Source organism: Parus major, chromosome 11 (genome assembly GCF_001522545.3).
Source record: "Parus major isolate Abel chromosome 11, Parus_major1.1, whole genome shotgun sequence".
Lineage (NCBI taxonomy): Eukaryota > Metazoa > Chordata > Aves > Passeriformes > Paridae > Parus > Parus major.
In genome coordinates this window covers 2,586,903-2,601,252 of record NC_031780.1, presented here as the reverse complement: position 1 = coordinate 2,601,252, position 14,350 = coordinate 2,586,903, and the positions used below count along the sequence as shown (strand labels likewise).

The 14,350-nt window shown below is 49.0% G+C and overlaps 1 long non-coding RNA gene across 2 annotated transcripts in view; it reads left to right on the top strand.

Annotated features, from left to right (window-relative positions):
* Positions 1-13,896, top strand: part of LOC107210047 — a 20,656-nt gene extending 6,760 nt beyond the window's left edge. The window contains exons 2-3 of one of the 2 annotated variants that reach the window (XR_001523820.2): positions 8,983-9,347; positions 10,630-13,896. This is a non-coding gene — a long non-coding RNA (uncharacterized LOC107210047). Of the gene's footprint in view, positions 1-8,982 lie in introns of both variants that reach the window. The other variant, XR_002002211.1, reaches the window with a different exon arrangement.
* The last annotated feature ends 454 nt before the right edge of the window (positions 13,897-14,350 follow it).

Genomic DNA, 14,350 nt, shown 5'->3' with positions numbered 1-14,350 from the left:
AGTTTAAGGAGAACGATTAAAAGAACGAGAGAAAAGACAAAAAGAAAGAAGTGCGAAAAAGACAGAAAAGGGGCAGAATGAGAGAGAAAACCCAAAAGCAAAAAAACCAGAGAGCAATACAAGCACGGAAAGGAGAATTATATTCCCGCAAAACCAAGAATAGGACACAATTTAATTTTTTCCCTGGAAAACGGGGGTGAGAGGGAGGGAAGAACTGCCCGGGCTCTGCGCCGCTCTCCGGGGCCCCGCGGAGAGGAGCACGAAGGGGGAACACACCGGGAGCGGCTCCTCCTGTCCCTCTCCTTCCCCGGGGCAGAGACACGAGCGGGAGCAGAGATTCGACACCGATTTCCCCGTGGGTTTTCCACGTTAAACCCGGCTTAACCCCCGAGGGGAGAGCGGCGCGCCCGGCCCCGCGCTCGCTCCGTAGGTGGCCGTGTATATTTGGGTTGGAGCCGTGTTTATGTTAATGAAAAAGGCTGAGATTACAAACAGACCACTGAATGCCCGCGGTGTTGCTGCCGGATTGGTGGAAGATGTGTACTTTCAACCGTAATCGCTTTTGGGGCAGCAAATCTGATTTAAAAAAAAATATGATGTGAAATTATTATTTTTAGCGGGAAGGAATTAAGGATCTCTGGGGCTGCTCCTTGCCCTGTGGTTTGCCAGTGGTGAAGGCGGGGATGGAGAAGGGTTGCAGGGAAAAATCTCCAAAATTCAGCCATAAATCCAACAAAAACGAGCCCTGGAGGAGGGCAGGGAAAAGGGGGAGTTCATCTCGCTCTCCCTGAATCCACCTCGACCCCGCAGAAAGGGTCCCAGTGATAAATGGAATTATGCCCCCCAAAACCTCGGCTGCTGGGAACATTGTGCTCAGGAGTTTGCCCTTTCCTGGGTGTAGACTGAAAGAACACGAAATTTACTCCAAAAATCCCGTTAATTCACTCGTTTAGGATGGGATATATATGTTTGCATATATAAAATAACTCCAGTCCTTTTAAACGCAACTAAGAATAAAAAAAATCATTAATTTACATTAAAAAAATTAAAATATAAGGAGTTTTAAAATTAATTTTTAAATTAATTTTTAGGGTGGGTCGGAGCAGCAATCATCATCCTGTAACTTTGTTTTCAGAGTCTGGGTTTGGGGTCAGTCTTTTTCTTGTTTTCTTCATAAAACCTCTCTCCAAAATTATTCTTGCACCCCCCCTCCCATCTACATTTGAAAGTTTGAACAGCTGATAGTTAAAAAATCCGATTTTTACAGATTTTTTTCCCCTCACTCGATAAATCCCCAGCACGGAGGGATCCACTTTAGGTCCCAGAGAGAGGATTTTTTTTCCCTCCAGGAGCTCTGGGAGCGAACGTACGCTCAGCCTTTGGCATCTCCCTCGCTTTCAACACTTTCCTTTTGTGGGCAAAAGCTCTCGGCGGAGGAGCCCGTGCGGCAGAACCCGGCGGACCTGGAGGATTTGGATATTCAGATATTTTACTACTGTTAGGATCCCTCATTGACTGAAGAACAAAGAAAATCCCTGGAAAGGGATGCGGACAGAATTCGGGGCAGATTTTAGCAGGGAAAGTGCTCCAAAAGACAAGGGGGGGAAAGGGAAAATGAAAAAAGCCCGACACGGATTTTTCCCCGTGCTACGGCTGTGCTGCACTAGAGATGCAGGGGAGAATTCCCTCTGGGTTTTGGAGGCAGAGGGGTGCTCCGAAAACAGCATTTTCTGCCTTAAAATATCTTTAGGGTGTCCAACCATCTCCCCGAGACAGCGAAAACTCAAAGTGTGAAGCTCAGAGCGAGAGCAGAGGAGTTTCTTCTCTCCTCGCACCTGGAATTAGCCTGTATTCCCTGATGATTTTTTCCCCTCCCTCTTTCTTTTTTTTTAAATTTTTTTTTATTTTGATAGAGGGCGAGCATTTCGTTTTCTCGGTGACATGAAACGATTATTCTGCAGGAAGGACAGGAAAAAAATAAAACCAACCAAACAACAACAAACCACCCCGAAGGCAGCGGATTTGAGGCGAATATCGCCCAAAATAACCCGGTGCTGTGAGGGTCAGGTAGGCCCTGCGGTGATGCCAGGGCTGGGGGACACCGGGGCCTCCCGGGGGTCCCCGAAACGTGGGCAGGGGGACACAGAGAGCTGTCCCCTGCCCTGCCACACGCCCAGGGACACCCCCCGGGCTGTAACCCCCGCATCCGACCGCGCTGCTCTCCCGGAGCCCCGACCGTGCCGAACGGGGCTCGGCAAGAGCAGATGAAAGCGATGTCACATTAATGTCAGCTCACAGCTCGAGCCCACACAGCCTTGATTGCTCTTATTAATCTTGCCAATTTGTCTGTCAGCACTCGGCTAATCCCTAAATAGCCTCCCAACAGGTGCTTCATGCTTCCGCCACATCCCCGCTCCGCCGGCCGCACCTCCCGGGAGCGCCGCTCGCCCTCCCCGGGGACACCGGCTCTGTCCCCATCCGGGAGCGGCTCTGCTCCCCCGCCACGGCTGCAGGGCAGACAGGCGGCTTGGCAGATGTTGTTTAGTCTGTCCAAAAAGAGGAGTGGGAGTTTTGGGCTTCCCAGAAGGCAGCGATGAGCGGGTTTTGGGGAGAGGGGAGATGCTGAGGGGTGGCGGAGGGGAATTACCGGGGGGTGAGCAAACCCTCCTTGTGATTTGTCCCGCATCAGGATGAGAAAACACATTTATGGCCCAACTTCTCACAGCAGGGAGCTGTGCTGCTCCTGTTTGTGGTGGGTTTGGTGGCTTTATGGACAGGGGAGAAGATTAAAACAAAAAAGTCCGAGTTGAAGCTGCAGTGGAAAAGCCACTTTAAGCCCTGAGCTGTTTTATCATAAACTCCTGGAATGGTTTGGGTTGGAAGAGATCTGAAAACTCGTCTTGTTCCAGCTCCCTGCCATGGGTTCCAACACCTTCCACCAGCCCAGGCTGCTGTTTATCCTGCACTTAAGCTGAGGGTTGATTATTTTCTTTACTACTCTATCAGAAAATCCACTGGCTTGCTATGGTGTGTGTTCAGCCATAAAGCCCCAGCCACGTCAATTCTTCAGCAAAAGACTAAAATTATTGTGTTGTGAGGCTTAATCTTCCTAAAGTCATTATTTAGCACGGCGGTCTTAAATCACAAAACACAGATTTTGTGTTTAGAACACTTAATTGCTAAACTAAATTAACTGCTAAACCCTTTTAATTGCTAAAGGAGAGCTCAGGCTGTTTTCCTCTCTCAACATTTTGAGAAAAAAAATAAAAAATATATTTATTTCTGTTTGGGAACTCTGCTGCATGGAACGTTTTGCAGGCAGGTTACGAACTGGTGGTTCCTGCTGTGACTCACCTGCAAGGGGCTCTGCTCTGGAGGAAGAGCCACCAAACCTGGCTCCATGCAGCAGGTTGCTTTTTTATATCCAAAGCTGCTTGGGTCCACTCCCAACCCAGCAGGAAGGAAGAGCTTTCAGGAGCATCTTCAACAATTCCTCCAAGAAATGAAGACTCCACTAAAAGAGCTCAGAGCTGTTCATTGTTAACCCTTGGGTGCTCCAGATCAGATCCTAAAATCTCCTAAAAACACCATTCCCCACTGAAAGCTCTTTCACTCCATCCTAACCTGAATTTATTATCAGGAGACAGATTTTTTAATTTTTTTTCCTTTTCTTTCTCCCTGAACCATTTGTTTCATCCAATAAGTCCATCCATCACAGCGAGCTGGAACCAACCTGGGATCCAAGGATATTCTTAGCTGTGCAGCGTGTCAGGAAACGGGCAGCAGCCCCGTGTGATGCAAATATTTGGACGAGTGAGAGGTAGGAAGGATTGTCCAAATGTTTACTGAAGGCTGTTGATAGCCCCAGGATTTATAACTGCTGGATAACGCCTGCCCCCACACAGCTCCTCCAGCAGGTGCATCCAGTTTCCGCATGACACGCGGGGTGTGTGTGCTCTGGGAAAGGGGATGCAGGATGCAGCCAGCTCCCCGGGATTCAGCTCCCTTTTCCCAGCTGCTCCACCGCTTTGGAGCCCATGGAGCAGCAAGACAGGAGCTCAGGATCCACTCCAATGATTCGTGCCCCTGAGAGCAATTCCAGCCATTGGAAAAACAAAACACGGCCAGTTGGAATTTCTTAAGTGAAACCAATGCTAGGAACTGTTCAGGCCCATCAAAATATTCCCTGTCACTCTCCTTCAGCGCTGCGGCAGCGGAGGAAATTCATGGCATTGTTGTGATTATTGTTCTTGGCATTTCGCTTCCTCGCTTGCAGCCCCGGGATTGGAGCTCCTCTGTCTCCCAGCGAGCCCTGGCTGCTGCTGGGGGCACAGCACAAGTGCTGGCAGAGCACTTTGAGCCATTGCTGATGCTCAGACAGCTCCAGCTTTTCAGAGCCCACTGGAAATGTCCCATAGCTGCTGCCAGGCGGCCTCTTCCAGCCAAAAGAGGAGAGTACGTCCAATAAAAACCAGGCTGATGCACTAGAAATGGGAATGTAGTCAAGGGAAGGCTCTGCTGCCTTGATACGCCCTCCTGTACCCTACTCAGGAGGTCTCTGCATGGTCCAGAGGCACCTCAGAGGGCTCCAGCCCAAATTTCTGCTCGAGACAGGTCCATTGGCAGCTCTAGACAGGGTCAGGCCTGGATTTGGTCAGCTGAGCCTTGAAAACCTCCAAGAACAGGCTCCAGCAAGCAGGGCTATGGACAGCCCAGGCAGCAGAGGAGCTGTCAGTGCCCTCCTGTCCATCCAGCCAGGGTGGGAGGCTCTGCTGTCAGAGCAGAAGCTCTTTTGGCTGGAATTCCCTTCACCGTGTGATAGAGGAGCAGCATCCCATGGAACCGGAGAGGTCAGCATGTGGTTGAGTCACTCAGCTCTGGTCATCTCCTTCCCCCGCACCATTTTGCAAGTTCTGGTGATGCTGGGAATGTGAACTCATGGATTTAACGTGCTGCAGACACCCAGACAGCTTTCCTTAGCAGCAAACAGCAACTGCATCAGCTGCAGAAAAGCCTTTAATTCATCACAGCCCTGCAGGAGCAGTTTCCAGACTGCTCCAATGGGGAATAAAATGGCCCTATTGTTTTTCCAAAGGGAGATTCCTTCATTTCAGGCTGTTGCATAAACTGTGTGTTTTCTATTTGTTACCTGACTCATTCCTGTGACCTCCCTGAGATGGGGCTGAGATCACTGGGAGCGATGAAAGGAACCCTCGCAGGCTGAGGAGCAGATTGTCAGAGTCACCTCTTCTGCTTTAGTTCACAAACTTGAGGAGAACTTGGTGTTCTTCGAGGGGGAAGAAGTTGTGTAATAAAATATATGGAAAAAAAAAAAAAAAAGAAAAAAAAAAGAAGCAAGTGCTCAAATTCCAAAGTCATCTGTTGTGCTCCATGAAATTTTTCCGTGCATTGAAAGAATTCAATCCTGGGTTTGATTCTCAGGGTGACCTTAGATGGGGAATCCTAACTCAGACTCCTCTTGCCTTGAATGCATTTTGCAACAGTTCCCGGTGTCGGCAGCTCTTGGTAACATCCCAAAAATGCTGGAAATGCTTTCCAGGCAAGAATCTGGAGCCATCCAGATGGGATGTGAGGAAGAACCAGTCCCAGCTGGAAGAGTGGCTGGATGGTAGCTGGGACCAGCACTGCAGGTGTAGGAAGATCTGAAGGTTTCATGGTGGCTGTGCATCGATGTCTTCAGGTTTCCTCAGCTGTGAGCCTTGGGGTTATATTTGGGCTCCAAAGGGGATGTGCAGGGGGCTGGAAGAACCTTCCTGAAGGTTTCCCTCCATGGGGAATGGCCAGAGGGATTGCACATGGATGGAGCTGGCTCTTCCCAGTGCGTGCAGAGTGCTGGGAATGAGAGAGATTAGGTGAAGGAAAAGGGAGGGTTTGTTTGTGAGGACATACACACAATCCTTCCACCAAACTGATCAATTAAACCCCCCTGGAGGAAGAAATTAACTTTGTGTTATCTTTCCATACTGCTGAACCTCTGGGTTGGGAATTCATTCTCTCTTTTCCAGCCAGGTGAGGGAGATCAATCCTTTTTTTAGCTCTGACCCTGCCAAGCCCTGAAATTCAAGCATGGGTTTTCTCACCTAGAAACACTGCTGCTCTCTGCCTCCCCTTGCTACTGAAATCCAGCCAGGAGAAGGCTGCAAACCCTGGAGGATTTGGGCCAGTGTTCAGCAAAGCAGGAATAAAGAAGCTCAGCACACCCTGGTGCATCCCCATGCCTTTGGGAATGGAGGGGGTGAGCCTTGGCTTGTGGTCCAGCCCAGCCTGGTGCTTTCAGCTGTACAAAACTGAATTTGTTTTTTCCAAAGCAAACCATTACTGGCAGTCTGGAAGGGGTTTATCCTGCAGAATCTGCCCTGCCTCGTCTGCCAGGGAACATGCAGGACTCAACTCCTCTTCCTTGGAGTAAATCACAGTGTGGGGCTGCCTTATCTCAGCCAGAGCCCCCGAGCAGGAATGTTGCACTGTCCAGCCCTTGGGCCACCCAGCCCTAATCCCAGGAATCAGCTCCAGGCCCACACTCTGACCCTCCAGAGCCATATTTTTGCAAGGTCAGGAGGCTGGGAGGTAAAAGGGGAGTGGGAAATAGCAGGGAGAGATTCAAGGCAGGCTCTGCACTGAGATTTCGTGGAAATGTTTACACTGGCCATGGAGTGGAGACTTGAGCCTGTTCCCCTCTCCAGATTTGCTGGAAATCTGCATCAGGTGTGGACACAGCTCCAGCTTCCATCTGTCCTGGGTGAGGGTGGCTTCACAGCCTTTTGCTTGGTTGTTTTAATGGATCCTAGTGGATTGAGGAAGGGTTGGATGTGGCAGCCAGCCCTGTCAGGCATCATTTCATCCCTGGTTCCTTCCTAGGACGACGAGGCTGCTTTTAGTTTGAGGTGTAGCCAGAGGGAAGGATAAATAAGGAAAATCAGATGGCAGCAGGGCACATGGGAGTGGAGGGGAGAGACAGCTCTGTCAGATGGAAGTGAATGGATGGAGAAACAGCTCTGAGTATTTCCTTCTTCCATCACAGAATATTTTGTGTTGTGCTGAGGCGATTCAGCACCTGCCAGCTTGTCAGCAGAGAGGATGACAGAGAGGACAGCAGTGGACAGAGAGGGCCCACTGTGTACACGTGGAGGAACCATTCCATCCTGTGTGGATGTGTTCTCTGGGATCAGGTCAAAAAATAATTTGATGTGAAGTTTCTCTGCGAAATCTCTGTTGCATTTGGCTGGAAGGGCCAACGAAGGAGATTCATCCAAGAAACAGCTGTGCAAAGGGTCACTGAGCATGGACTGGCTGTCCATCAGGAACAGGGAAAGGCTGTGTAGCACACCATTCCCAGGACACATTTCAATCAAGAGAGTGAAAAGGGGTCAAAGGGAATGCTCCAAGCAAAATTCTGATTTTCTCAAGTTGTTAAACTGAAATCAGGTTACTATTTCTTTTTGTATAAAAATCCTTCTTGAATGGAAGGGAAAACATCATTTCCTTCTCTCTAAGGGCTGGTATCAACAAAGGATGTGATCCACTGCCCAGTGAAGTAAGAATTCAGGGTCCACTATCGAGGGTTGCATGGTGAATTCTTCCTTAACATCTCACTGAAATGAGCTGCTCCAACGCCTCCTGAGCTTTTTGAGTGGCTCATTTTCAGAAGTGTAGCCCAGGAAGTCACTCTTGCCCATCTCCCAGCCCAGCTGCCCTTCCCTCCCATCCTGTCCCTGTCCCACTTGAGCCACCCACAGCTGCATCCCTGAATTCTATTTCCATTTCAGCCCTCACTTTGCTCCGTGTCTCCGAGTTTCCCTCCCTCCCTCCCTCTCTGCCTCCCTCCCGTGCAGCTGCTCAGCTCTGCGAGGGAAAGGCTCCCAGATGTGCCGGGGAGGGAGCGGGCAGAGCCCTGAATTCCACTCTGTGCCGTGTGGACTCTTTGTATATTTAGTTTTGAAGGAGGAAATATGTGGAGTCCTTGGAGGACGGCCGGGGACCAGGCACGGCGCTGGGAGCTCCGGCACCGCGGGGCTACCGGGTCCTGCAAGTCCCCTGCCCTTGGCTCGCCTCGGCCCGCAGGATGGGCCAGCTGAAATCCATCAGCATCACCCAACAGGTCCCCAAAGCCCCTCCTGGAGATGGCACAAGGTGACCAGACCCTTTGAGAAAACGCGGCTTGGCTCAAAAGCCGCCAACACCTCAACAGCCGCAGTCGGAATTTTGGGTATTTTTGGCTCAAGGGTGATGTGCTGTATCAGATCAATAAATATTCACACGCTCCAGAGCGTTTTGTGGGGTTGGTTTCATTGAGTTTTAAGTGCATTTAGCTGTGGCACTTGGTAGCTACTTGATTATTGCGTGAGACAATACGTTTATGAAGTGTTGGCCTTCATTTAGTTAAACACTTCATTGATGTCTAAGACCAAAACGGCATGAAACTAATTGTTCCCGTGGAAACAGGAACCCAGGGAATGATTTCATATCACAGCTTGGCAGCAGAAAAAGAAGAAACCTCTGTAATTGTTCCCATTAACCCAGCGCAGGGGATTCATGCTCAATCTCTACCGCGCTCTGCTCCGCTTCTGCTGTGAATTAGGGGACCAAAAGTCAGCGCAGAACCACATTAAAAAGCCCCGAAACAAGCTGTGCTCTACGGAGCATTTGTAGCTCTGCCACCAAAACCATTTCTCTTCTGCTTTGCAGGTTTCTGGCCAGCGGCACTGAGGGTTGTCACGGCCAGCCCTTGGTTTGGGGATGTTGGGTTTTAACCGTGTGGCTGCAGGAGGAGAGGGGACACCCCTGGCCATGCTGTGGGCTGGACACTGCACAGCCCTCACCCCCAGGGTGGGTGATTAGTGCAGGCAAAACCAAATCTGCACAAAAACCCTGGGAGAGTGAGAGAGGAGCCATGCAGAGCAGTCTGTGTGTGCGGGAAATGTCCTGAAACCCCCGACTGAGGTTTTCTCTCTTCTCCTACAGGCTGAGCTGACAGCTGGGGCCTCTCAAGGGATTTGCTGCTGTAGAAAATCCCTGTTATCTCTGTACCAGAGGAGATCACATCTCCCAGACCTCCAGATTTCCCACCAAACTGAGAAATCCCCTCCCCAGGGAGGAGCTGCAGCCCCCACTGAGCCCCTATCATGGACCATCCCTCGCAAGACCAATTTTGGGAATCCCAATGGCTCTGCAATTCCTGTCTCTGCACAGCTGTGGAGGTGGGAGCTCCCACGTCCTCTCCCTGCCCAGATGGAATCATCTCCACCTTTTTCCCATTTTGAGGCTTTGCCCCATCAAGCCCAGCAGGAAAAGGGAACCAACAGCACAAAAACCATCCTGGCTACCAGGTCAGTGGCCACCCAACCCCGCAGCTCCTCTGGAGGGACCAGGAGACACTGAGCTGCTCCAGCCCAGCCCAGAGCAGGTTTCTCACTGCGCTAATTACTGCTAATTGAGCCACTTGGCTATCGGGGGGCCTTGCCCTGGCCGGGCTGATAGAGTATCAGGGAGATAAAGAGCACTCAGCACAGGTAACACAGGGAAGTGTTGTCAGACCTGTGCTGGGACCTTCTGGCGGGGTTATCTCTCCTTCCCCGAGCACAGGGCACCACATTCCTAAGGGAAGCACTGTGACCCTGAGGATCTGTGGAGAGCCTGAGCTTTTAGGAGGTGTCCTGTGGGATTTTGGTGACTCAGGAGCTCAGCAAAGCAAGCTGGCATTAATTTCAGAGTAACTCTTTTAAATTTCCTTAACATGCATTTTATTCCTTTGGCTGGCTTTTGCTGTTGTTAATTTAACACTGAGGAAACGAAACTTTAAACATTTTTTTCCCCCTTTCTTCTTCCCTACAGAGAAATAAATTTTTTTTCTTTTAAAAAATGCTGTCTCTCTCAGAACTTTTGTTATTTTTCACCACCTCCACTGACCTACACAGAGTAGTTCAGCTCCTACACCATCCTGAGCATCAGGTAGGAGTTACTAACACCTACTTACCCAAGTGGAAACTTGGACAGGGTGACATTGTTATGCAGTTTGTTGTTTTGGTTTTTTTTTTAAATTACTCTCAATTGTAAATAGGAAATCAAAATTACAGGATATTTTTGCAGCCAAGTCCGAGAAAAATCTTTTGTGTGGGTGCAGTTCCTGGCTGTGGGTACAGCCACACATCACACCTGGGAGGTGAAGCTCACAGGGCCACAGTCCCTGCCCACAGCAGCGCCTGTGTTTTGTCTCAGGGATGTAAAAACTAACAAAACATCACCACCTCTCTCCTGGAGGAGCCAACAGAGCGTGTCCATGGCTATCAAATCAACGACAGGGCAACCACACACCTGAGAAGCTGCTGGGTCCTCTAACCCAAAGTTTAGGGTGTTTTCTACATCAAGTATCCCCATTTTCTTCCTTGACGTACCTCAATCATCTGCTTCCCCTCTTACCCCTGTGCACTTTCAGTTTGGTTTGAGTTCCCAAAGTTTCTCAGCTTGTTACACAAAGCTCATAACAAAGTCTGTGGCCAGCTCTTTCTTTGATAATTCCTTCCCCCCATTTGTTTATCTGAAGTCCTGAGCTTTGTTCCAGGCCCAAAACCAAAAGCCTTTCTACCCTGTTCTCCTCTTGACTTGTTGCAGATGTAACGAAATAAATCTTCAGAAAGAACAAACCTTCACTTCCTCTCTCCCGTCTGATTCGGTCACAAACCCCAGGAAAGAAAAATAAATCACAACCTGAGCTTGCCTGGTCTCGAAGGATTCCTGGGCTGGTCCTGAGAGCCACCATCCAAACTGGATGTGTCCATTCCTCTGGGCAATCAGTGAACACAGACACCAAAAAGGACCTGATGACCATGAAATCCTTGTTTTGAGCATGGCCAAGGTGAAAAAACTTGTGATGAGCCCAAATTAAGGTTGGTGTGGTGGTTGATGAGCACGACCAAGCTGGGGATGCCTTCCTAGAGCTCGTCCTTGGCACTGGAAGGCGATGTGTCCCTGGCTTGTCTCTCAGCCCCTCGTGTGGCTCTGCCTCTCTTTTCTCACCTGCCACCCCAACGAATTTTAAATCGCAGCCAGAAAAATCATGTTGGGTTTTTCTGAGCTGGCCATAGCAGAGGTGGAAGTTTCCTCCAGAGTTTGTCCTTCTTCTGAGAGCTGTTTCCATGTGAAACCTCTGTCGCTCTTCCATCAACCATCAGATTCTCCCAGACACAACCCAGTCATGCAGGACTGAACAAATCACCATTTTCAGCCCATGAGCTGGAGATCCCACGGATTTCCAGAGCCCTCTTCACTCGGCAGCGCCCTGGGCTAGGAATGGACAATTGGGCACTGTCCCCTCCACGGGGACTGCAGACAAGTGGAGAAAAACTCCTTAGAAGTGGGGCTGCCTGTGTCTGCCTAACGAGGTCTTCACTTGGGTCTAAGTTAAAGCCAGGCTCAGCTTTAAGCTGGGAAATACTGGAACTGTGTAAAAGGGATGATTTGATTTACCAGATACGATCTGCCCAGTGGGTTTTGCTCTTCCAAGGGTGCTTGGGGGAAGATGTGCAGAACCACAACAGCTGTCAGAAGATTTTTGGGTTGTGTCCCTAGCCCCGACTTTCACTGATGAACCGAGGGTTTTCTCTTTGTGTGTGTTTTGTTTTAAATTTAAACAAGAGGTCTTTGCACACTCGACACAATCCGTCCACTTAGCACTGAAGAAAGTGTAATTAGACACTTGGAGAACTGGAAGAAATTAACTCTGACCACAGCCTGTCACTCAGACTATTACTTAATAATATTTCCCAAATGTGCAAAGTACTTAGTTCTAGAATAACAGGAAAGAAGTGTAACTTCTCACCCAGCGCAAAGGCTTTGCCTCGGGAAGCGGGCGTGAAAAACTCGCCGGCCAGGAGAAGTTTTGCCACCTCCCATCACCTGAGGGCTACCAGGGGATGTGAAGGATGTGATTCATGGTCCCCAATCCCACGGCGCTGAAGGGCTGGAACGGAGTCAAGGGGAGTGACCGGCCCGAGGTGCTCGGAGCTGCGTGCAAGATCTCCTTCAGCTTCCAACACGCCACGGAAACCGCGGAGAAATTGCTGTTTTCCTTCTTCTCCAGCACCAGGCCGAGCCCTTGCCTCACCCCACGCTACAGAAGCCTGGCTAGAAAGAGATTATTGTGATTTCTGCCCGTTTCTTTGCTGGCGACAAAAGGCCCCATTCATCCGGGCTAATTTTGAGGGGAGAGCGAGGGGTATCAGTAGCATGAACTGGATCTGAGCGTCTCGACCACATTTGAGCAAGACCTGCTTGTTGGCCAGTCCAGCCCAGGGAAACAGATATCTTTCATCTGGAGCTTTGGAGGGGAGCGTTTCTCTGATTCTAAACAGAAGTATCTTTGCTGGCCAGGGCAAGTTTTAAAAAGTCCTGACGAAGCAGGGCTGGGCCATTTTCCCAGCAAAAAACAAGAGGCCATTCAAAAAAATGGGGGGAAAACGTTGTTCTCGTGTGTTTCTGCCTCAGGAACCAACACACCCAGCTTCACCTGACTAAATTACCCCTCAGATATTCAATAAGGCCGTGTCCAGGACAATGAACCTCTTGCCTTGTTGCAAAACACTGAAAAAAATGGATTTTTTTAATAAAAACATCCATGATGCCTTAAATGCTTAAGTTATTATGAAGCACAACTCTCAGGACTTCCCTGTGTCTGTGGGAAGAGCTACAATGTAATTGGTTAAAGCAGAACATCAGTCTATAATTAAAATATATGAGATTGCCAATTTCAAAATATTTAAGTGATTTCATCTGAATTTAGGTGAATGTATCTCTCTGAGCAGCTCATTTAAGATGATATTTCTATTTTCAGTGCATGAATTGGGCCCTGGGTAAAAGAAAAGGATAATTTTGATGTCTTCTTTGTCTGGGGAATGTTGGAGACACAGAGCTCAGACTTTAACAGAATATTCCAGTCCTGGGGAAATCCGTGGTGAATCCTGAAGTGACATTCCAGAGGTGGAGTGGGAGGTGCCACAAAATAAAATTAAATAAAAAATATCATTACCAGGAAAATCTGTCACCTCCTCAATCACAGTGACAATTTCAGCAGGGTTTTTATACTCTGAGTAGGAAAAATAAATGGCTTTTGAGGCCACCACAGATGGGTTCTGCAGGGACAAGTGACCAACGTGGCTTTGGAGTGTCCTGAAGCTCTGAAAACTCAGCCCAGAGCCCCAGAGCTGGAGACCAGCTGGGGTCTCTGTGATCCATCCCTGCCCCTCTCCCAGTCTGCAGCCACAGCCTCAGGGATGAGAAAGGAGCTCAGCTGCATCTTCACCAGGAAAAAAAACAGGGGAATATCCTGGCTCCAGTGCAAGGAGAATAACTCTGAGCACGTTCTTCCGTCAGCACACAAAGTGTCTCAGGCCACCACGGCTGGGAGGTGCCTTTTCCTTGTCCCTTCCTGTCATTTCTGCTGTTCCTCACAGGTAAATTCTCTCTTTAGGAAGAGATCCCTGCCCCAGGAGTTGGATGGCTCCTCGAATTGGCACAGCCAGAGGGCAGGGATGGTTTTGGTGGGGTTAATCTGCCCAGAAATCCTGGAATTCCCAGAGTCCCTGCAGGAGGGAGCGAGGCCCAGCCTTGTCTACAAAGCCGAGTGAGGGATCTTCACTCAGAGGATGAAAATAAATAATACAAGAAGGCAAAGATGATAATGTTGCTGTTGTAGCTGTAATGAGACACAAATGCTATTTTGATGGTTTTCTCTGAAAGAAATACACAAAGCCCAAGCGATTTAATTAAAGATCTCCCAGGCTTTGCAATCAGCATGGCCGCAGATGAAGGGAAATCAACTTTTATGTGGCAGAACATGAGCGGTTTTCCCATTAAAATAAAAAGAGAGATGAGAAAAAAATCCTTTTAAAGAGTTTGGGTTTTTTTTTGGCAAGGGCATGACATGGAGGATCTACATTGTCCATGTGAGAGAAAAACTGTGATCAGCTCAGATAAAACACAGAATTTGGGGGTTTTTAATGTTTTATGAATACATGCATGGCATTACACTTGTCTCCTTAACACTGAGCACATCTCCAAGAAGCCCTTTGGCAAATGCATTTGGGCAGGAGAAAAGGGAGAAACCCCCAGGTAGATCAAGATGCCAATGGGTAGAAATAAACATTTACCTATTCAGATTCTGAAGCACCTCCTGGGCTTTCCCTGAGCAAACACCCAAAGATCAGGGTGCAGCTTTTGAATCTGCTGAGATCTCTAAACTGAAGAAGTGGGATGGCTCACCCAGCAAAAAAACATTTCTATTTTTGGCAAGGAAGCCTGGAGAAAGTGAGGATTTGTTTTTCACCTGAGTGTTCAG